At 36.9% G+C, this 23,099-nt stretch overlaps 1 protein-coding gene across 9 annotated transcripts in view; it reads right to left on the bottom strand.

Annotated features, from left to right (window-relative positions):
• LOC124137107 (SH3 and multiple ankyrin repeat domains protein 3-like) overlaps positions 1-23,099 on the bottom strand; it is a 136,597-nt gene that overhangs the window by 83,102 nt on the left and 30,396 nt on the right. For 2 of the 9 annotated variants that reach the window (XM_048384499.1, XM_048384500.1), the window contains exon 1: positions 19,639-19,744. The exons of 5 other annotated variants lie outside the window; for them this stretch is intronic. The gene's annotated coding sequence lies outside the window, so the exon portion shown is untranslated. Of the gene's footprint in view, positions 1-11,726; positions 11,841-13,599; positions 13,826-19,638; positions 19,745-23,099 lie in introns of those variants that run through there. 2 more of the 9 variants (XM_046503274.2, XM_046503269.2) reach the window with 2 other exon arrangements.

Here is a 23,099-nt window from a genome sequence, read left to right as displayed (position 1 = left end):
TTTACAACAAATGTGGAACAATAGTTGCTACACATCCACAATAGACATTACCTTAGAGCAGGAAGAAACTGGAGTTTCAGAAGTAAAAGGCAAATCTGCTGATGGAAGAGTTTTGTCAGACAGAACTGAAAGAATATGTTTCCAATTTCTGTGGATCATAATTCACTAATGAGAGTGGCACATGGATTTTGACAGTAAATTACTTGTAGACCCATCTCATTTGCACTTGACAGCTGTCATCATACATCTTATACAGCAGGTACCAATATAATGACATGTGTACTATTGACACTAGAGGCGTAACAATACAGTGGGGTCGCGATATCCGAGGCAAATGACTATAAAAGACAAGTTTCCATCCTTGCCGAACTAGGCTGGAATTTCCAGGCTCAATAACAAGTGCCACCAATGGCTATAACGAGTTATGTCCCTTCTCTGTGCCTCCTATTAACCAATTGGATTCCATCTCTCGTATCACTTGCATTGCTTTAAACAGGCACCCAGTTAAGACGATCTGATCATTAATCAAAATATATGTCGTAATAAAACGGATCTTACCCTGCAAACTGCATCAAATCACTTGAGCACCTTGATTAAAAACAGGAAAAGATTTGCAAAATATATGTCGACGCCCAGTTGGCTGTACACATGCTTTGCAAATCCTGTAGTTGACCGGAATCTGCACACTGAAATCCATGTTGTTTACTTGATTTTGATTGGACTATGCATAGACTCATTAGTCCAGTGGAAATGTAACTCCGGAATTCCAGTCTAGTACGGCAAGGGTGGAAACTGGACTTTTATACTCAGTTAACACCCTTGCCTCGGGAAGATGGATACCGTGGATGTGATACGATTAATACTTTTATTTCACAAGTTGATATTCTTTCATTTTGCAGGTGAATCATAACCCTGAATCATTTCTTATAAAATTTCAGAGATCAAAGATGGGATATTGTAGGGTAAAACATATTGGCTAGAGGGCACTGTGAATGTTATGCTATTTATGTCAAACAATGAAATACTAGAGAATCTGCGAAAGCTGGTGGTTGAACAGGTTCTGTTACTATTCAAATGTTTACACCAACATAACTTGTAAAGAAATGTATTGTATGTATCGCGATACAGGGGTAGTAAATTGATGTATTGTATCATGGGCCTCGTATGATGATACAATACTGTATTGCAATATCTTTACACCACTAATTAACACTGTAATCTAACCCACGTCATATATGACACATGTTAGAATCAGGAATGGTTGGGTCTGTCAGCACCAAACCTGTAGTCAGGGCTTGAACCAAAGTGGTTTTCCCCTAATTAGGGCTTTCCAGTCACAGTAACCTGAAATGCTGTGACATAACTGAGTGACAGTACTGTTCAACATGTACATGTACTGTACATCATGGCCAAGCCAAACTCATCTACTGGAATCCAAAGTCGTTGTTCATGTTTTCAACCATTTGCTTTCCTAGCCCAGACTTATGGCTAATGTCATATAGCTTGAGTATTGCTGACTACACAGTAAAACAACATTAACTCACTCACCCACCCATGTCAAGCCAAGCCAATACACAACACCACATGTCTTAAGCTCCAACAAGAAAACTTATTTTGAAAATACAAGTATGTAAACCATTACAACTCACCCCGCAGCCATATTTCTTGTTAATGGAAGAAACAAGGGACCTTCACAGAAAAGTATATTACTAGAGTTATTGACATTGTCAAAGAGATACCAGCATTTTCTAAACAATTTAGGAAGTTGTTTTGTCATCTAATCAGGGGTGTGTTCTACTATCATCTTAGATATGGCTATCACACGTCCTTACATCTAGTTCCTGCAAACTGGGTGTTGACTGAAATACATAAGCTGAACTTAACTATCAAAAGCTCTCAGATGTTAGTTACCTTTAATATGGTTACCATAACAACACCATGCTCTTTAGTTGTCTGTCAGTTATGTAATATTGTTTCCATAGCGATGTCATGTTCTTTATCTGTCTATGTCAGTTATATATTTTGTTGGCACTTAACAATATCAAGTACTTTGTCAACAAGTCAGATATGATATTGTTACCATACCAATGTCCTGTTGTGATCTACTTTGAAACATATATTCTCAGAATCATAGTTATCTGTGACAAAATAGGGCAAATTAGATTGTTGCTTTAACCCAGGACATAGAAACACAATACAAACCAGGTATTCCTATAGGACCAACACTGATCTCCCAATCTTCAGATAAAATTCTTCCCATAGTTCCAACGACCAACCGATTGTGAGTTCAAATAAATGTCCAATTATGTACAATTGTTTATGGTATCTCCTCTCAGCACTCAGCTATGTCCTGAATAACTGTGCTACAGTATATATATGTACAGGGCTGTTATCTACCGTATCTACACATGAACAGGGCAGTTAGGTATATATGTTCACCTAACTGTCTATGATCATTTTCATTGACCAATTTTGTGAAATAGTTTATGTTTTATTAGGTAACCCTGCAACCATATCAGGGCAGAATTAGCTTCAAAAATATGAGGCTATGTACCCATGTTTACATGCAACATGTGAGGGCACTAATGAGGAAGCTATAAATTCATATATATATATGCCCGCTCAATCAGTTTATCAGCAGGAAACAGATTATTTCTTCTCCAGAATATTAAATTTAGAGCTTTCTCTTTTCAGAAACATGTCATGAACATGAAACTGTTTTCAAGAAGCATGTTCTATGAAAAGAAAGGCTGTATTGTTAGAACTCAGAATGCCAAAGATGAATCAGGTCAGAAACAAGCACACCAACAGGCATGTTTTTTCCAGTGTAACTCCTTAACCTTTGTGTACAGTCCTGCAGAAGTGGCAAATCTCTCACAACACATCCTCTACTTAAACAACAGTGTGAGGAAAAAAGAAAATCATTTTTACAACTTCGACCACATCAACTCCACATGATGCTTCAGTCAATGGTATGACAGTGCTTGCTCTCTGAGTTGACCTTGACCCTAATTGAGCTGACAAGGGGCTTAAGGTCGTCTGTGGCAAACAAAGGTGGGTATTTTGTCAGCTTAAACAAGGGGATGACACAACCAGTATCCTCAGGGGGAAAACGACAGTCTGTGGCAGTCTTTGTTAGCAGGTTTAAGAGATGTACACGTGACCTTTGCAGTCAAAACTTCCTCATATTTGTCAATATAATACATATAATAATATCCTGTAACATGTGTCCCATCCGTGTGTGATTCTGTGAGGGGAACAGTGATTGATGTACACCTCAGTGATGTCACTTAGAAGTGACTGATTGGTACCAAATTAAACCTGGTTTTAGTTTCATGGCAAAATGTTGGACTTCAGTTGTTATACTTTCAGTATTACTAATCTTCTTCTTAAAGCTGACAACACTTGATAGTTATCTACTGCAGATAGTTTATTTCTTTTGCTGATTTTACCATTCTGTTGAATTGAATAAGTGTAACCCATGTGAAACCTCCATCAAACATGCATCGAATGCTTATATATAAACAGTCAAGTCCCGTTAATCCGACATTGTTGGTTGCATATGATTATGTCAGATTAACGAAATTAGGTGGTATCAACGTTCGTGATCGAAAATTGGACAACTACACGACAGATAATGATACGAACACGTAATAAAAAAAGGAAAAATATTCATATTGTAGTGTTACATTGTTAGCGGAATATGTTTTCTAATCATGCAACCTCTAAAGTTTAACACAAAACTACTGTTACGGATTGTATGATTGATTCAAAATACTTTTTTAAAGGCATAGTCTGGAATGGAAGTCGCTAATGTGAAACTAGTTCCGCAATGCTTAAGAAAGCTGCTTTTTTAGTGGCTAATGTCAACTTTCTGTTAGTAATGTCATTGGTCGGTCAAAGTTCACGAAAGGTTGCCCTCAGCGGTAGCGAGAACTTGTATCCGATTTTAATGAGATTGAGGCAATCTAGGCATGTGATTAATTCTGTTTTGTTTATTTAAAGCAGTAATTGTTTATTGTTAAGCAAGTTTATCTCTGCAGCCGTTGAAATATGCAGCTACTCGCCGACTCGTCTTGCATCAAAACACAGGACTGTGTAGTAGCGGGCAGATAACCACAGAGTACGCTGATCACTGTGTCGGATTAACGAGACTGATTAATGAGTGATTTCAGCAATTCGTTGCAAATTAGGTATGTCGGAGTTGGAGTGCAAGACTTTCGGAGTAGCGGGTCTAAATAGCACTGATTAAATCGGTTCCCATCATTTGTGTCAGATAAAGCAGATTGTCGGATAAACGAGTGTCGGATTAACGAGACTTGACTGTATATCACCTGTACCAACAAAATGAAACTAAAGTACCAGTACTTTTACATTTGATACATTGAAAATTAAATAAAGATGTCTAACAACATGAATACATTGTCTATCACAGTTAGAAAATGGTAAGATATAATGATTGTTGTTCAAACTTCAATGATTCTGGCGATCCACGTTTTCCTGTTTTCTTTATAAATGTCAGGACATTATTGAATATGATCATATTTACAAGAAATTTGCCTTGTTAAGATATCAGTGTCAAGATTATTTGGGCCAAAGATTCTGGTGATCAAATATTTTCCTGTTTTCTTGATAAATGCTACACAATGTCATCAAGACAATACTGACTTGGACCATGGTTGCAAGTATCAACTTCTTTCCAGTTTATTTGTCTCAGAAATATTGGCAGAATACTTGACATGCAAGATGCATAAATGTCATTTACTGATTAGCAAACATGTAACCTCAACTACAACTCATAAAGGATCTGATAACACAAGTAAAAAAAATGCCAACTGGTTCAAATTCTATGAATTATCCTTTCCATGAAAACAAAAGAATAGAACTTGCTTCTCGTCATTGCCAATGGACACCATGCACTTCTACAATGACACATCTAATATTGCCATTAATCCTTTTGAAAATAACTTTTTCATAATAGCGCCTGAAAAAATATTTCCTATGAGATGGCAATGCGATTTGTCACATTTTTTTCACAGATGAATCCGTCAGGACGTGATTATGCTATCAGTGCTATGTTTACCATGTTATAAATAGACTGTATTTCATGGGTTGATTCATAACTTGCATGTTATGAACTCAGAGACTTGAGCAGAAGCACTAAATACCTGTGAGAATACATCTGATGTCCCCACACCTGTGGCAAGAGTGAGAGCAAACACTGCATTGTACAGCAGTACTGAGCAATCATAACTGAAATATTGCCCAGGTAAAGGCCACAGCCAAACATTTGTCAATATTGTTCAATCACAAAATCAAGCATAATAATGGCACAAATTTCCACTGCATAAACACAAGTCAGCATGCACACTTGAGCAGGTTGAGCCAATGTTGTAACATTATGGGTGTCAATAGGATGATGTTTTCCTGTATCTTGAGACCATCACAACAGGGACAAATGTACAATAAGACACAGGAGCATGCTTAACATGGATGCCATCGAGGATGAACTGAGACCAACATGTTGGAGATGGCTACCACATGTTTGGGAAGTCAATCTATGGTCATCTTGCAATAAAACGTTGGGAATTTTTACTGACATTTGCTGCAGACTTGTGGCTGAATATCATCCTCTGGGCAGATCTAGATAAATTCCTACATACACCATGCAATAACATGACTTTCCATTACTGAAGAATATGTCTCCAAAGATCTTGGTTCTAGATGGTAGAGAGCATTTTATGCCTGTAGAGCAAACTAAGTATAATAACCTTCTTAATTCCCTGGTCAATGACACAAGTTTTTCTCTCATGATTAACAAACATTCCAGACATACTGACAAGCTGTTGCCACAATTCTGGCATCTAATTTCACAAAATATTATTTGGGAACAATTTCAAATATGGTCATGTTCAATTCCAATATTTTGACATTAGAGTCTTAGTGCCTGTTGTCAATCGGGCATTGTTGTGTCTTTGGTTGACCAGCAAGCATGATAAAATGAAGAAAAAACTGGTACACACACACCACATTTAGCCTTAAAGCTTGGTATTTAGCTGTGCATGAACCGTGTGTTAGTAGTTGGTAGGGGTGGTCAGTCTCCGTCAGGGGCAGTGTCAAGATCTCACCAGAACAGAATTCTCTCACACCTGGTCAATGGTAAAATCCACTGGAGACACGTTACGCCAACATGTGACATTCTAAACAGGGATTTGTTTTACATACTGTGGATAACTTCTCGCTCCTTTCAACAACATGACAATTAACTCGATCTTCGTAATGAAACACAGAACAAACTGTATGTACTAAAGGTTTTAAAACAAAAAACTGTATGCTTGTTTTTGTGAAACATTGTGATGAACATGTAAATGACAAACAATGCCAAATAGGAACACAAAGCAGTGAAATGAAAGTTGTGTTTTTGCATATTTTATATTTACCTTTTGACAATGAAGACAAAGCAATATGACAAAGATGCTACTGTTAATTATTGGATCAAGGCTCACCTTGAAGTAGATAATGAAGTTCATATACATGGACAATCTATAAGCAGTCTTTTTTATACAATCATACACAATGTTAAACACTAAGCCTTACATACTCATATGTTCCATGACATTGGACTATTGTTAAAGATAACAAAAGATCTAAAAGAAATTAGTAACTTTTTTCACATGTCTTATGTCCAAGGTGACGGATGTCTGTCACTGGGTATAAACAAAATGTTTCAACTTCTGACACAAGAAACTATGTTTGTATTCCTCAGTGACAGTACTTGTGGATTCACAGCTTACAAAACACCATTTACCATTTGTGGATCGTAATGCTTACAAAGTGAAAACAAAGTACATGTATACACTGTACACACATTCCAGGCTAAGCATATCCTACCTGGGACCTACACGGACTTACAGTAGCATTATATCTACCTACCACAATCTCCCAGCAACTGCAGTCTCTAAAACTATTTTCACCCCAGATTCAACTTTCTTCCATAAATAATTGCACCTTGTTTCATCCCTTGAGGACCCTGATGTCTGTAAGTCATATATGATGAAGTACAAGGACACCAAAAGCTAAATGCACTATGTTTGTACTGGCCTTAGCTTAGACAATATCAAAATTCCTAAGTCTTACAGCTAACTTATAGTGCTTATCTCCCAAACTAGCACACTAAAATTTCATTAAAGCCATGGTCTACCCAACAGCTAATTTCTTAAGTTTACAATTTACATTGTGTAAGGAATGCCTTAATCAGTATATCCATGGTACAGACAAGAGCTTAATTCTGAAGGTTTACAGTAGTGTCTATCTCTCAACCCTGTGTACTTCATTAACCAGACAATATCTAATTCATGACCTCTGGTTCCATAAATTGGATTGCAAGTACCTGGGTTGTTGTGACACTGCCTTCATGTATCTTCACAATCTTTACATTTGTAAGCAAAGCTGGAAATGTTGTTTAAGAAACCAGCTCTAGAAAAGTCCAATGGAGCCTTCAAAATCCAATGATGATGATGATGAAGTTTGTATGGTACTCTGGCAGTGTTCAACATGGCTCTATTCTTGCAGGCCATGCAGTCAGACAATAGCACGCACATTATTGTCTCAGCAAAGCTTACATGTATGTATATTATGACAAATACAACTACAGCTACTAGAATTCATACACTAGATTTATTAAAACACCTAGCAAGCTCAGAGACAGCGCTATGGTAGTCAACTGCCATTTTCATATAATGTACATTTTCATCAGGTAAAAATTATCTCACAAGGTTTCCGATCAATTTGTTTTCTAGGACATTGTCATTTCAATTTGGTAGCAGCATGGTAGAATGTCCTGTCACTATTTGCATAAATTATGAAAATGTCCGAATGACATTTGTCTGCTACAAAGCACTGAACTTATACATGAAATTACAGAATAAAATTGCTTGTAAGTACCCACTAAACACTTACCTCTGAGGTCTATATCATAACATCCACCTTTGTCTAGTCACCCACAGTCATATATGTGTAGGAGAAACCATGTCTCTGAGGGATTACTAGAGATTGTAAACCCTCACATGAGGGACGTTCCCGAATGTGAGGGTTTACAATCTCTAGTAATCTCGAGGTGTTACAATCGTTGTAATACCTCCTACAAGGTGTTACCCCAATTTCAAAAACTCCATATGGAGTTACACAAACAGCCAGTAGGTTTATAAAGATCAAATAAATAAAAGAGTAACATATGCCTACCCTGGCACTCACGTTTATCCACGTCTGTATCTGACCACTCTCATAACAAGGGCCAAGCTTTACATCAAGGTTATCCTAACTGAACAGACCATGTTAATGGCAGGACATAATCATAATGTAATGAAAGTAAACAGTCTTCACACAACAACAGAGAAAGTCTGTGTATACAGACAAGTTAACTGCAGCTTTGTGTAGCAATAACTCTGTTCATGCCTTCATGGTATATCAAATTAAGATACCACTCACACTAAACACATGCAAACTGACATTCATGAATTCACCACTATAATCTTACACAGGTGTTGTCTCACGGTCAAACTTCACCAAGGTTTTTGTTTTTCAAACCAGATAATAATAACACAATAATGTCAGACTTGTAACAATACACAATACAATTTTAAGCCTTGTGATATGATGTGTAGCCGATTACACCATGATTCAAGATATTCTTTCTTTATAATGTCACCAAAGAACTTTTTATAACATACAACATAACTAAAAAAATATTAACTAGCTTGTTGGCCACAATGTTTTGTGAACCTTGGCACATAATCTGAGATTCACATTTTCATTTTCTTTACAAATTGATAGGATAGTGTACACCAATACAGCCCATGCAATTGGATGTGTGACATCGACTGCCTTTACATCATGATGCAATCAAGTTTTGTTTGTTTGTTTGTTTTTAACACCACACTTAGCAAATATTCCAGCTATATGACAGCAGTCTGTATAAATAATCAAGTCTGGACCAGACGATCCAGTGATTGACATAATGAGTATCTATCCACATAATTGGGATACAATGAAATGCATCAACTAAGTCAGCGAGCCTGACCACCTATACGACAAGCATAGTCACCTTTTACGGCAAGCATGGGTTGCTGAAGTCCTATTCTACTCTGGATCTTCATGGGTCTGATGCAGTAAAGTAGATCATATTGTTACACCACTAATGTTGGTACACTGTGATGTCCATCAGTCTGTTCAAATGACTCCTTGTCTCTGATACTGATTTGTGGCATTATTAATCTACATGTATTATAATCTGAACAAATGCAATTTTCTCAGCTATGAAAGCTTACTTGACCTTAATAAGACTAAATAAGCTTGGGCTTCCAACTAGTGGCACAAAAGGCAGACCGCCATAAGAAATGAGTAACTGCTACAAGCACAACCAATACAAATAATCTATGGATGATTTCCGTTCCTCCTCACGGCTATCATTTTCATTGAGGTGTTATGTGTCCAATATTCAATGAAATGTATCAACACCACCAACATGGTTCTCAAGATAACAATACCTACGTGAAATACAAGCAGCAGGTACATAGCCTCGAGATACCTTAAAGAACTATGTTGAACACATCAGGTGTCATTATATTGGATTCATCTCACCAAACAGCCAAGTGATACCACAGTAGGAAAGAAAACATTCGTTCATATCAACTTTTGATGAACTTATAGAGCAAGAGGTACTGATATTAAGCTGGTACCTAATGCAACATACAGAAGGTACATATAGACAAACACTTTGGACAACTGTTCGTCACATGGGTAAAATGTTCCACTGACAAATGAATTCATCCCTGCAAGCCTTATAATGCCCATGACAGTATAGTAGCACTGATATTTACAAGACCATAGTGATCAGGGTGACTATCACATATCATATCATGAACGTATCAAATATCTATGTTCACATCACAAAGAGGATGCGGCATAAACAGTTAACAATAGCAACTGACATGCAACTAGAACTCTGTGTGGCTGCATGGCTGAGGTGGCACATTCCTAAACAGAGTTGAGGGTCAATGTGAGGGACGTATGTTATTATTGTCAAATCAGGGGAAGCCTGATGATCACATTATTTAAACCTCCATACAAGCCAGGTTCCATTGCAAATGTGCACATTTGTGAAAGCCTTAAATTTAAGGGACAACCATTTGATATTGGGATGGGGGAGGGGGCGCTGGGATTTTGTATCAAGATAAGATACTTTTTCAGCTACAGCTAGAAAACCAGATATTTTGTTGATTTAAAACTATATGAGCCTGAATTAATTTGGGGGTGGGGGTGGATAATTTATTTTTATTTTTTTTCGACACTTAGAAGCTTAATTATTTGTTTCAAGAATTTTTCGGGAACTATATTTTTTTTGGATAAAATCCTAATATTGTATACAGTGTAACATACAGATGTGAGTATTTTTCACTGATTTTGTACACGGTGTAGCCCACAAAGGTGAGTACTTTACAAAGATTTTGTAAACATGGTGTAACCCACAGAGTTCAGAATTTTACAATGATTTTGTACACGGTGTAACCCACAGAGGCAAGACACATTTATTTTACTGATTTTGTACACAGTTTTACTCACAGATGTGAGTATTTTACACTTATTTGGTACACTGTGTAACACACAAGGGTGAGTATTTTACACTGATTTTGTACATGGTGTAACTCACAGTGGTGAGTATTTAAACTGATTTTGTACATGGTGTAACCTACAAAGGTGAGTATTTTACTCTTATATTGTACACAATGTAACAGAGAGCTGAGTATTTGACACTTATTTGAACATGATGTAAACAACAGATATAGAGGTGAAGACACCATTATTTTACACTGATTTTGTACATGGTGTAACCCACAGGTTGGTATTTTACACTGATTTTGTACATGGTGTAACCCACAGAGGTGGAGGCACCAATTTAATTGATTTTCTAAACAGTGTAACCCACAGGTTAGAGCCCACACAACACACAACATGAAACTGAACACAGCCTGTGTGTAGTACATGTATATAATACCCCTTGATAACGTTAACTGATTGACTGCACAAAAATGAACTCATGTCAAGGTCACATGGGGTCATTTAACTCACGTCAGTGCACTATAGCAGATTAAGATTAAAACAAGACATTTTTTATTAATAGGAATAGGACATTTTAAGATTAAATGACACACATTTGTCATTGAAAAGGTTAGTGTTACCACATAATTAAGCTAATTTTTCAATGATTAATAATTCATAGTGGCATTACATGTATCATGATAATTCATGGCAAATAAATTTATGACATGTTATCACCTGAGTTGTGACCTACTTTTAATAAGGAAAACACTTTACATCACTGCAGCATAATCAAACTCAAATTACAATTACAGGTTACCTTTCCTCATAAACATAGACCCCTTTTCATAAATCATATAACCTCTTAGTTATGTTAAATAAAAAAAAACATAGGTTTTGGGGGGGTTTAGGCAAAAGGTAGTAACAATAAATACATCATGAACTGAAGCCTAGGTCCTTAACCCATCTGAACTTGAAATATCAAACAGTCAGCCCAATATTCATCAAATGCTAAATAAACAGCAAAAACTAAGCATGAAAAGTTGATACACTGAAACAGTATATCCGAACTGTTGGCACAACATCTGTGAGCAGATACCATAACAAACTACAAAACAAAAGTAACATACCTTGAAACAGTTATATCCAAACATTCAGACATTTGTGGACCAAACAGCAGTAAATCCACCATCATGATCAAAGTTTGCGACAGCAAACCATCACATCCCTTACAAAGGCTAATTAATTAATGATGAGGTGATTACAGCCTAGGGCACCTGCCCAATCCAGGGAACAATTGATTGATAGAGACCTGCCAGTAAAGTACCTGCCTTGGCAATGTTGTTGTCCAACTGTAGTTTGCCACAGTCTAGTCGTCCCACTACGGTAAACATGCTGCTGTGCCTAGCCAGCTATGCATTGAATGAGTCTGCTGCCCAACACTATCTCTATGTACAGGGTTAAACATTGAGGCAAATAAGGTCTGCAAGTCTGAGAAAATATACACATCAGATTAGTAGAGACTAGTTAATACTGCATCCAACTATCGTACTACTTAATCAAACAAGGATACCAAAGAGTATCATGAAACTAAGTAACGCCCTCATCAGACTAGAATACTTATAGAGACATCATCAATACTTCAGATTAGTATACTAGTAGATACTCAACATAGTAAATATTTCATCAGACTAGTATAGCTACTAGTATACTAATACAACCTTTGTCAAACTAGTATGTCTTCTGTATACATGATACACTCATGATATCTTCATGTCACCTTATCAGTGAAAACTATTACTGCCGTTACAGTCTGTGGCAAAACATTTTGACCCAAGAAGACAATCGGACTAGTGAAAACATGGCCACTAGCCCGGACTTTGGTTTACAGTACCAAAATGGTACATTATTTAGGGACCTGTATGCATATAGATACATCAATCATGAGTTATGCAAATGTCATATAAAACATGCCAAAGAATAACCAGTCTTCATCATCCGACAAAACAGATTCCATTGGACGTAAAAGGCAACACCTCAGTGGTCAAAATTATATGAATGGATCACTGAAAATCAGTGATGACACAATGTGTTCACGAAGAAGGCAAGCATGCCCCACCCCACCAGCAGCACCCACCACCCACACAGTTTGCATAAGAAAGTATGTGCCTGTTGCCCGACATCCCTGGGTCTAAAAATGACTCCTCAACATCAACCCTGATGAAGATGCACATGTAAACCTGTTCGCCTACCAAAGGCTTATCTTGTTGTCTACTACTTTACCATATTTCCAGTGAGCTTGTGTATGCATTAATGTAGCATAAAGTTGTAGTATTAAAGCTGATTCATCAATACTGGGTGTGTTCAAATAAGGAATTCACTGACAGAAATAGCATTATGAAAGGCGATTTATATTGAAGCTGATGGCTGTTAAACATAAACACAGAAAATAATAATAGATGTATTATTCTTGGCTTGCAGCTGTCCTGCTTATGAGGAAAAGTGTTGCCATGAATGTGAATAAAAGAAGATAAATCAATTTGTTTAACCATTCATTTATGGTGAATGATAGAAATTCCTGGTTGAGAGGAAATAGAACTTCACACTTTGTGTCATGAAATACAATAAAAAATAATGTCTCTTATCCTTAGCAAATATCTGAAATGCTATGATGCCAGATTTCTATGAATTATGTCATTTAAGCACACATACTCCTTCTGACTGATGAGAGCTAATTAGAAACATTAACATTCCTAAATACATGGTGTAAGATAAGATATGTAAATATTTCCAATAACATGTTCTGATGGATTGAGATTATTTACCACAAATCCTTTCCTTAGCAAAACAAACTATAAATGTTTGCAAAAATCACTCCTCTTTTGAGAATCAAGCTACTAAGATAAGTGTTGATGATCATGTGATAACAACAATAGATTCCTTAAACACATGTTTCTATTACCCTACCTTGAATTCACCTTGGATAAATCAAATCATACTGACCTCACTCTGACTAGCTGAAATATCCATCTCAGGGATTGAGTCCGGAACTACAAAACTCCAACAAACCACAGTGTTTCCGACATAATCCGATATCAAAGGGTCAATAATGTGCGCCTTAGAGCAGATAACATAAGCATGATTAATTAATTAAGGCTTGGTCACCCATGGCTAGCTGTGTAGCATGAGAGGCGTCAACAAACATTATCGCAATGTCTCGACTAGCCTTAGGATAGAGGAAAAGTTGGGTTCCAATTACCTGAGTGTGTCTACGTTATCAAGCCAATGCTATCACTCTCCTTAGCCTCATCAAATACAAGTTACATACAAAAGTTGTCCTGTAGTTCTGTGGGGTTTTGTTTAAACTAATACATGTTATGAAAAAAGTCTACCTACCAACAATGTGCTCAAAATCCATGCAATCATAGCTGTAATATTTAATTACCAAGGTATTATAATCAGTGACCTCTCGGAACACAGTATTACACTTCAGGTGTTAGTTGTTCACCTCTTCTTCTTGGCAAAGGAAATACAAAGAAGACAACAGCGTTAGGAGTCATAGTGACAGTACCACAGTGGTATAGCCATACAACAGCTATAACACCTTGATAAGGACATGTTACAGAGTTTGAGGCAGGAAATGCATATGCATTCAATCCACACATTTTCTAACAGCTTAATAGCATAGGCAACCAAATTTTCAATAGACTCTGGCGTAAGAATTTCTATGCTATCTTAAAACATGTTCACATTTCTCTTTAGGTCACAGAAGTTGCATAAATAACTGTTCGTCTCAAATAAACATGTAACAAATATCAGTGTGGAGTTTGAACTGACTCCCTGTACATGGCAAGCGTCCAAATAGGCCTATCTTTTCTCTTTATGTCAGGTCAGGGAGAATGCCTCTGAATAATTGACACACACTGGATATTTTTCACAGTGTTTGTTCAAACACTCTTGTATGTTTGGAAAGTCCAAAAACAATATGTTATAACACACATTATACACTGCCCAAACTGTATATCTGACATGACCTGAACACTAAATCATCTGTACACATGATACAATTTGTACCTACCTAATTCAGATCTTTACATAAACTAACACCCATCTTAGGTTGTGATTTTCTAAAAAAGGTTTTTTCTTAATCATGTCAAACATGAAATCAATACTTGTACTTCATGAATGCACTTGTAGCACTGGATGCAATGCTAGAAGCTCAACATTAAAACATAATATGCAAGAATTCTATCAAACTATTTTTACGAAACAAAAACCTTCCTAAAAATGTTAAATTTAAAATACAGCATTAATCGAAAGACCATAATTGACAAGTCAAACTTTATATACTGCCTATTAAGTATAAGCATGAAACAAAGATATTTGCAAAACTTGCTCTTAATTTTAAACCACATGTACATATGATCATATACCCTTCTGTGACCAGTTTGGAGGAACTTGTCTCATAAATTGACACCTCTATGACCTGTATCAACACAGATCCATCAGCTGCTGACTACAAGGATCAATGTATTGATGGGGGATTATATCCTGAAGTAGATACACAGACAAACTAAAGAGTTGCTAATTATCCTGACAATTGCAGGAAGAGTAGGCATAACACATGATATGTCACAAAGTAAATCCATACTTGTCCTCCTGAGCAGACATGTAGATTAAATCGTTTGGTAAATAGTTCCAATTCAAAAGAGATAGCATTTCAAAGGAGCTCCATGTGTTTTCTAAATGTATTCAATAATTGCCACACATAATGAGCATCTGCCTATACAGCAGAAGGCCATTGATTCAATCCCCTGGCTGCATCACACCAAAAGACATTTAAAGTTTGTACTTGTTGTTACCTTGCCTGGAATGAAACAAGGATGGGTTGGCTGGCAGTCACTAAATTGAGGCTGAGTGGGGTGAACATGTTAAACTGAGATATGGTATATCAGTTGGCTAGCTAATAGTGCAATAACCTTGAATGTGATGATAAATCATATTTAAAAAAAAAAATGAGTGAATATATGGGTATGGTTTTATGCCACATACTTTTTCAATGTTTCAGCAAGCCATATCCCAGCTTGGGGAGGGGTGTTGATGGACACACCAATAGGCTTCACTCGTTGTTCCCAATCGATCTTTCTTTATGTAAGTCACAAGAATTATATGCCATGTGAACATACTGCCAAAAAACTTGACTTTCAGAGTGTGTGAGTGAGTTAGGTTTAACACCACTTTGAACAGTATTCCAGTTATATCATGGCGTGCCAGCTTAATGTGGGAGGAAAACCTGAAGTGATGCAGATCTCAGACCTTTATTACTTTGGTGAAACCCACGATCACGGGTATGGTGCTGACAAACCTAGAAACATAATGGGGATGAATTGGGATTCAAACCTATTGCTCAAGGGATGCAACTCTGCATAGCAAACTGTGTCACAATAGAAGACTGGGGCCCCCCTTGAATTTTAGAAAACATCTTGTCATATAAGACTGTAAGTATATAACTGTATACCATACCATAAAACTGCTCTGAATTTACAAGACAACTTGTGCACGAAGTGAAATCATGCATTACAAAACAGATCACATATCAGAAAATTGGAACTGCAACTTCTTATTCCAGCTAAATAATTATGGCATAGAGCATGTTATGGGTGCAGTTTTGACATTCTGGCAACACAGAAGGAGGACAAACCCCTCATGTGAGCACTCTGTTCAGCATTTTAAGTGTTCCAGAAAATACAAAAATAACATACGAACCATGTTCACTATAAATAAAACTTGAACTTGAAACACAGCAGATTAGTTTCTCATCTTGCTCTAGAGCTGGATAATTTGAACTTGACCATTCAAACAGCTGCCATCACTTCACCGTGTGAACTTGACAAGATATCCAGGCCAACGACTTCACAAACACACAAGAAGATGTCTCAATACACAAACCTTCCTCACCACAGTTACCACCATACAATCCACTTCCCAACACAACTCCTACATCCAATGTATGGTACTACGTATCAGCACTTTTCTCCAGCAACGTCTACACACAGGGTGCTAGACACAGCATCAACACCGACAACTCTCAGCACAACACACCCTCTGTGGTCAACTAAGTCCTCCGTACCTACACGTAATCCTTCTTCTCAGTAGCTGCACACAACTAGGAATGGAAGGCTGGCCTTAGCAAGCAAACAGTGTGTGGAGATGGGAGTCTGAAGAGCCCACAATGACCACACCGTCATCCTGTTGTCCAGCTGTGTCACTGACCCATCTACAGACATCAATCATTCATGTACATTCTTGTCTACATTATCTAATAAATCTCCAACCATACCCACCTAACAGCACTTTATTAATATGGCTCCAGTATTGCAACCGATTGATATTCTCATCTTGCATTACTTAATTGATAATACATAATGAAATATTTCAGGGGAGTATATCATTCATATCATCAGTCAACATTTTCATGGTAATCACATTGATTATGTACAATAAACTTCCACCACAATTGCACTTTGAAATCAATAATTCACTAAGAGTGCTTCAACACACAAAGGTAGCAGTTGATGAATGAGATGCCAATCTATTGACAAAAATTACAGATGAATCATCTCAGAGAATTAATTCAAAGTTGTAATCTACTTCACTTCAGCCCAGAAATTAAGTAATAAATATGCTGAGCGAATTCTAAGAATGTAAATCTACCTTCTTCACTTCCAGCCCTAATTTACCTTCAGCACAGATAAGTCACGAGTGAGCAAATGGATATTGCTTAACAATGAATCAACCATTTCTCAGCTTTTCAAGAATCACTGATTTTATATGGCAATATAATAAACAATGACATTTTTACATTTTTCTAAGTATTTACCAGAAAGACATTTTGATATTTATAACCAAACTGTAAGCCAGAAGAAAATTACATTCAAGGCCTGCCATATTTTGTAAAATTAACCTTTGCATCATAAAGCAAACAGACATGTAAATCATCAGCTGTCAAGTGACGTTACTTTCTGACTTGATACCATTTGACAAAATAGTAAGATAAGCAACACACTCAACATATCTGACCTCATGCTGTATCTTTCATACCATGACTCACATGACCTACCAGTACTTACAGACATTGCTACAATCACTGACAGAGCATTCATTCAACAACAACACATTCTTAATGAATGTGTGAATGCAGTTTTAGCCATGTACATCAAAGTGATATCATTGCAGCCTGCAAAACATACAACAAACAGTCGATAGAGTTTATCCACATCACATGGATGCAATGACAACCTCCATAACCAAGTTCACACAGCTAGGGTGGTCAGGCTCGCTGACTTGGCTGATGCATGTCATTGAATCCCAATTGCATGGATCGATGCTCATGATGTCAGTCACTGGATTGTCTAGACCAGACTCGATTATTGACAGACAGCCGTCATATAGCTGGAATATTGCTGAGTGCAGCGTTTAAAAACATGAAACAGTTGACACAGAAACAGGTTTACTCTCCATTTAAATGAATTATGAACAAGTATTTGTCACAGAAGTGACGAAATGTCCCCCGCCTGTATATACACCAAAATACCAAATATGAAGACAATCCAGCGATTAGTTCTTGAGATATCGCGGCAACACCGTTTTCAAACTCCAAAAGCAGATTTGCCTGCTGTGACCTTGAACATAGGGTCAAGGTCACCAAAACCGACTGGTGTCTGCGGTGTCTGTATATACACCATAGTGCCAAATATTAAGACAATCCTGCGATTAGTTCTTGAGATATCGCGGCAACACCGTTTTCCAACTCCAAAAGCAGATTTACCTGCTGTGACCTTGAAAATGGGGTCAAGCTCACCAAAACCGACTGGTGTCTGCGGAGTCTGTATATACACCATAGTTCCAAATATGAAGACAATCCAGTGTTTAGTTCTTGAGATATCGCGGCAACACCGTTTTCCAACTCCAAAAGCAGATTTGCCTGCTGTGACCTTGAAAATGGGGTCAAGGTCACCAAAACCGACTGGTGTCTGCGGAGTCTGTATATACACCATAGTTCCAAACATGAAGACAATCCTGCGATTAGTTCTTGAGATATCGTGGCAACAAACAGGTGGGACGTACGGACGTACGTACGGACGGTCGTGAATACTATATCCCCCGCTTCGCGCTTTCGCGCGGCGGGGGACAATTACCTATATTCATGCATGACAGTTACTATATTCCCACCATATTTTTGTTCTTGAACTTGCTAAGAACTGTCAGAAGGAAGTGGCTGTTCATTTCATGTGTTAATAGTGTCTTGGTTTGTTATCTTTGTTTGATAGCCAAATGTTTCAATCAAGTAAAGGTCTAGGTGAAGATAATTCATTTAAATGCAGAGTAAACCTGTTTCAGTGTCGACTGTTTCATGTTTCAGTTTCATGTTGTTTTACGCCGCACTCAGCAATATTCCAGCTATGTGACGGTGGTCTGTAAATAATCAAGTCTGCACCAGACAATCCAGTGATTGCCATCATGAGTATCAATGTACACAATTTGGGTACGATGACATGCATCAACCAAGTCAGCAAACCTGACCACCCGATCCCATTAGTCACCTCTTACGACAAGCATGGGTTGCTGAAGACCTATTCTTACCCAGATCTTCACCGGTTTTACTCACTCTAGGATGGCAACATTCATTAGGTACATCATTTCATCTTGTATAAAGCTTACCTCAATACATTCAGTGTTTTACAAACAATTAAAGAAAACGAAAAAGATGGGAAAATGTCAAAAAAGATCTGAAATGAATTCAATTTGTGAACAAGGTATTGGTTGAGCAGTGATATCTTCATGGTGGATACTATGCAATAGCCATCAAACCTATAAACCTAAATCCCCAGTATGACAAGGGGACACCTTAACCAGCAGACTACCCTAATGTACATCCACGATAAACACACCATGTAGGTACGCAATATACTGTGACAAACTCTCAAACGCTTATCTATATACTTAACTTAATTGGGATTACCAAACATGCTTAACACACACCTGTAAAATCTGAAGTTTCTTCCTCCCTGATGTGAATCAAAATGGTTGTAGCTTGAGGTAGAGAGCAAAGTGTGGCCAGTAATCTGTCAGAACATATCCTCTGCCAAATGGCCCTCAACTCACAATCATTTATTATCACACACAGATAGCAGGGTGATCAAACACCAGCCTTTACTGATAAAGTCTGCTGAAAGATCTCAAATATCAATAAATCTCTGCACTAGAGAAATCACTTGTGATAATATTTACACAGTAGACATGAAAGGTCTAACATGTATCTGCAGACACAAAACTTCATAAACTATTTCAAAATTCATGGATAAGAGGTTTAGATACAAATATTTATTTTAAACACAAACGGTACTGAGTGGAAATTCAACCTGAGTACTGGTAAATATATTGATAAAAAAAAGTAATCAATTATTCAACAGATAATTATTTTGAGGGTCATTGAGACAAAATGTCATTATTTATTTATGTTTCAAAAATCAATTTAGAGTTGACCAACTGTAGCCCATCGATTCGTGCCCCTGAACATTGACACCCTTCATCAATTAGGCTACCTACATGAAGTAATTACATGGCAAAGTATTCATTGTGAACAACTTTTTTCACACATTATGTAACATGTAGACAAGTTTTCATATTACCACGCATCTCCTCTGACGTAATAGTAAATAACTACCTTAGGAATAGTATCTGATGATGCTTTTTTTTCTGTTGTTGTCACAGCAACACTGAACTCATCAGTAAATGTATATACATATGTAGTGGGGGAACCGAATATACTCATCTGAGAACAAAAAACCTCTTCAAGTCAATGTCCAACACAAATGATAAATAAGAAACACATATATCTTGATAATATAAATATCTGTTGAAATCAACCAATAAATAAAAGCGACAACAAACATTTCCATTATTGTAAGAAAAGTCCATTGTACAATTACAACTGCATTATGAGCATATGTTAGTAAATCACGATGATATAGGTGATGATGATACCAGGTGTTCAAAAAAGGTGAGCATATCCTGCACCACAAACTAATGCAAAGAGCAGAGACGCCACTTGTTCCTGATTGAAAGTAATGGCAGATCAACATAATTATTTGTCTTCTAAACTGCAATTGTTTCTTTATCATTTTAACTGCAATTCTTATTTTAAAAAGTCTGATATAATCCCAGACACAAGAATTGCCAATTTTCTAGCTGGAGATCAAAAGGGGCCACTCTGATCATGTTACACTGAACAGACCATGCAGTGGCATAAAGTTATATTGGATCCAATACAGTAAACCATGGTTATAATGAACTTAAAGGGACCACTAATTTTAGTTTGTTATAAGCATGTCTACAGCACAAATATAACAAATGATTGGGACCAAAAAATATGTTCATAATTCCCGTCAGTTCTTTATAAACATGTTCGTCATAACCATAATATACTGTACATAAAAAAATAAAACAAAGTGAAGATGACCCTCATGGGGTGTGTTGTCACATAAACCTAAACGTCAAACTGCTAACTTCTTAGCATTCGACATTAAACGTGAAAGTGAAGGGTGGTTATGACAAGGTCCTTGTCATAACCACCCTATTGTTAGAAGTAGAATATTTAGTGGGTAAAACCCATGTTGTGATAAAGGTTTTATCAAATCACATGTCCAAATCAATGATGTCACAAGTACCATTGTCTGTTGCACTACTGATCACAACAATCATGATAGTGCACAGCATACAGGACCCTTGTTACACATTGATTAAATATTTCTCATAAACATGAAACATATATTGAATAATAATAAAGTGACATGTTTATGAGTTTTAGATATATTTCTAAAGCTATCCTACATTGAAACAGATGAGAGTATCACTGACTAGGGCTGGCTAAAAAGATCGATAATTGTAATTATCCTAAAGGAATATCACCGATTATTGATATGAAAATTGTGTCATCAATAATATCTTACATGAACAATTGTGATGAAATAAAGTCTAAATTTACCCAAACAGACTTGTTATTGTCAATCATGTCAATTGCCAAAAATGAAAAGAAGCTGTTTCGTTCTACAACTTAACTGTCAACAGTAATACCTGCATAAATGTGTCACCACTCACCAGTGGCATGAAGCATGGTGATTTCTTTCGGACTTTTTTGCATATCTGTTCAAAGTTACTTCTCTGATATTTATCGATAATTGATGGATATTTATTTGATGATTATCGATCTCTATGATCTGTATCAATAGCCAGCCCTATTACTGACTGTTATTGCATAGATGGTAAACTCTGGAACAACAACAGCTAGAAAGATTACCAAAAGGGCCAAAGTGGCCAAAGCTGTGTGATTGTGTACTTTCAAAAACCTATATTCGATTGAAAAAACAAGTTCTAACCTAAGACTCTTTCAAACATTCATAAATCAAATACAGCGTATAAAATTAAGCGTGAAAGTCAATGGTCCTTGTCATAACCCTATTGAAAGAAGTTAGATAGTTAGTATGTACCTCAAATAATATACAGGATCACACCTCCAGGATCCCAGGAGCCCACTAAACTTTCAACACTGCTTCTGTGCAGACAGTTCAGAAAGTATGCCTTACATGGTTATGGTTGATGTAAGGGGTCAGGAGATTGAACACCTGAATGAACTGGGTCAGCACTATCTGACTGATGGCTGTGATGTAGCTGTGATGCAGCATCAAAGTAGAGCACAAGAAAGGCCTATAGTGTCAGTGTACCAGCATGGTAATCCACTTCACATGCCATGTGTCAGTTAACATCACCTACATGCTCCATCATGCTTGTAATGTGAACACATGTGATTGCTTCAACAGGATTAAGTCAAATATAGTTTCTTAAGTTATCCACAAAAGATATCTTAACATGAAAAGAAAAAAACATAATAGAAATTAGTTCTCTTCTCTGCTCAATCATATCAAAATCTCAAAAACCTGAAAATATATACATGATATAAGGCGTCAATGGTTTATTTTACTACGTGTTTAGATATCATATCTAAAAGACGAAATCAACAATGCTTGCTGTGAATATTTCCTACAGAACATAACATAATTTATCTATATCATAGTGTAACATAATGCTGTCGTTTACTACCCATGCTAAACAGTATCAGCAGTATGTGAACATTGCACGTTATTTTTGTGTGTGTGTTTGTTTGTTATTTAGCACCGCACTCAGCGATCTTCCAGCTTTATGATGGCGATCTGTAGATAATAGAGTCTGGACCAGATTATCCAGTGATTGGCATCATAAGCATCGATCTACGCAATTGGGACACAATGACATGCATCAAACAAGTAAGTGCGCTTGACCACCCGATACCGTCAGTCACCTCTAACGACAAGCATAGTCACCTTTTACAGCAAGCATGGGTTGCTGAAATGTCACTATATATGCAGACATATACCAGAAGTTGTTATCCATAAAGTTGTACATTT

The sequence above is a fragment of the Haliotis rufescens genome, unplaced genomic scaffold (genome assembly GCF_023055435.1).
Source record: "Haliotis rufescens isolate VD_foot unplaced genomic scaffold, xgHalRufe1.0.p SCAF_5, whole genome shotgun sequence".
Taxonomy (NCBI): Eukaryota; Metazoa; Mollusca; class Gastropoda; order Lepetellida; family Haliotidae; genus Haliotis; species Haliotis rufescens.
This window is presented reverse-complemented; position numbering and strand designations above follow the sequence as displayed.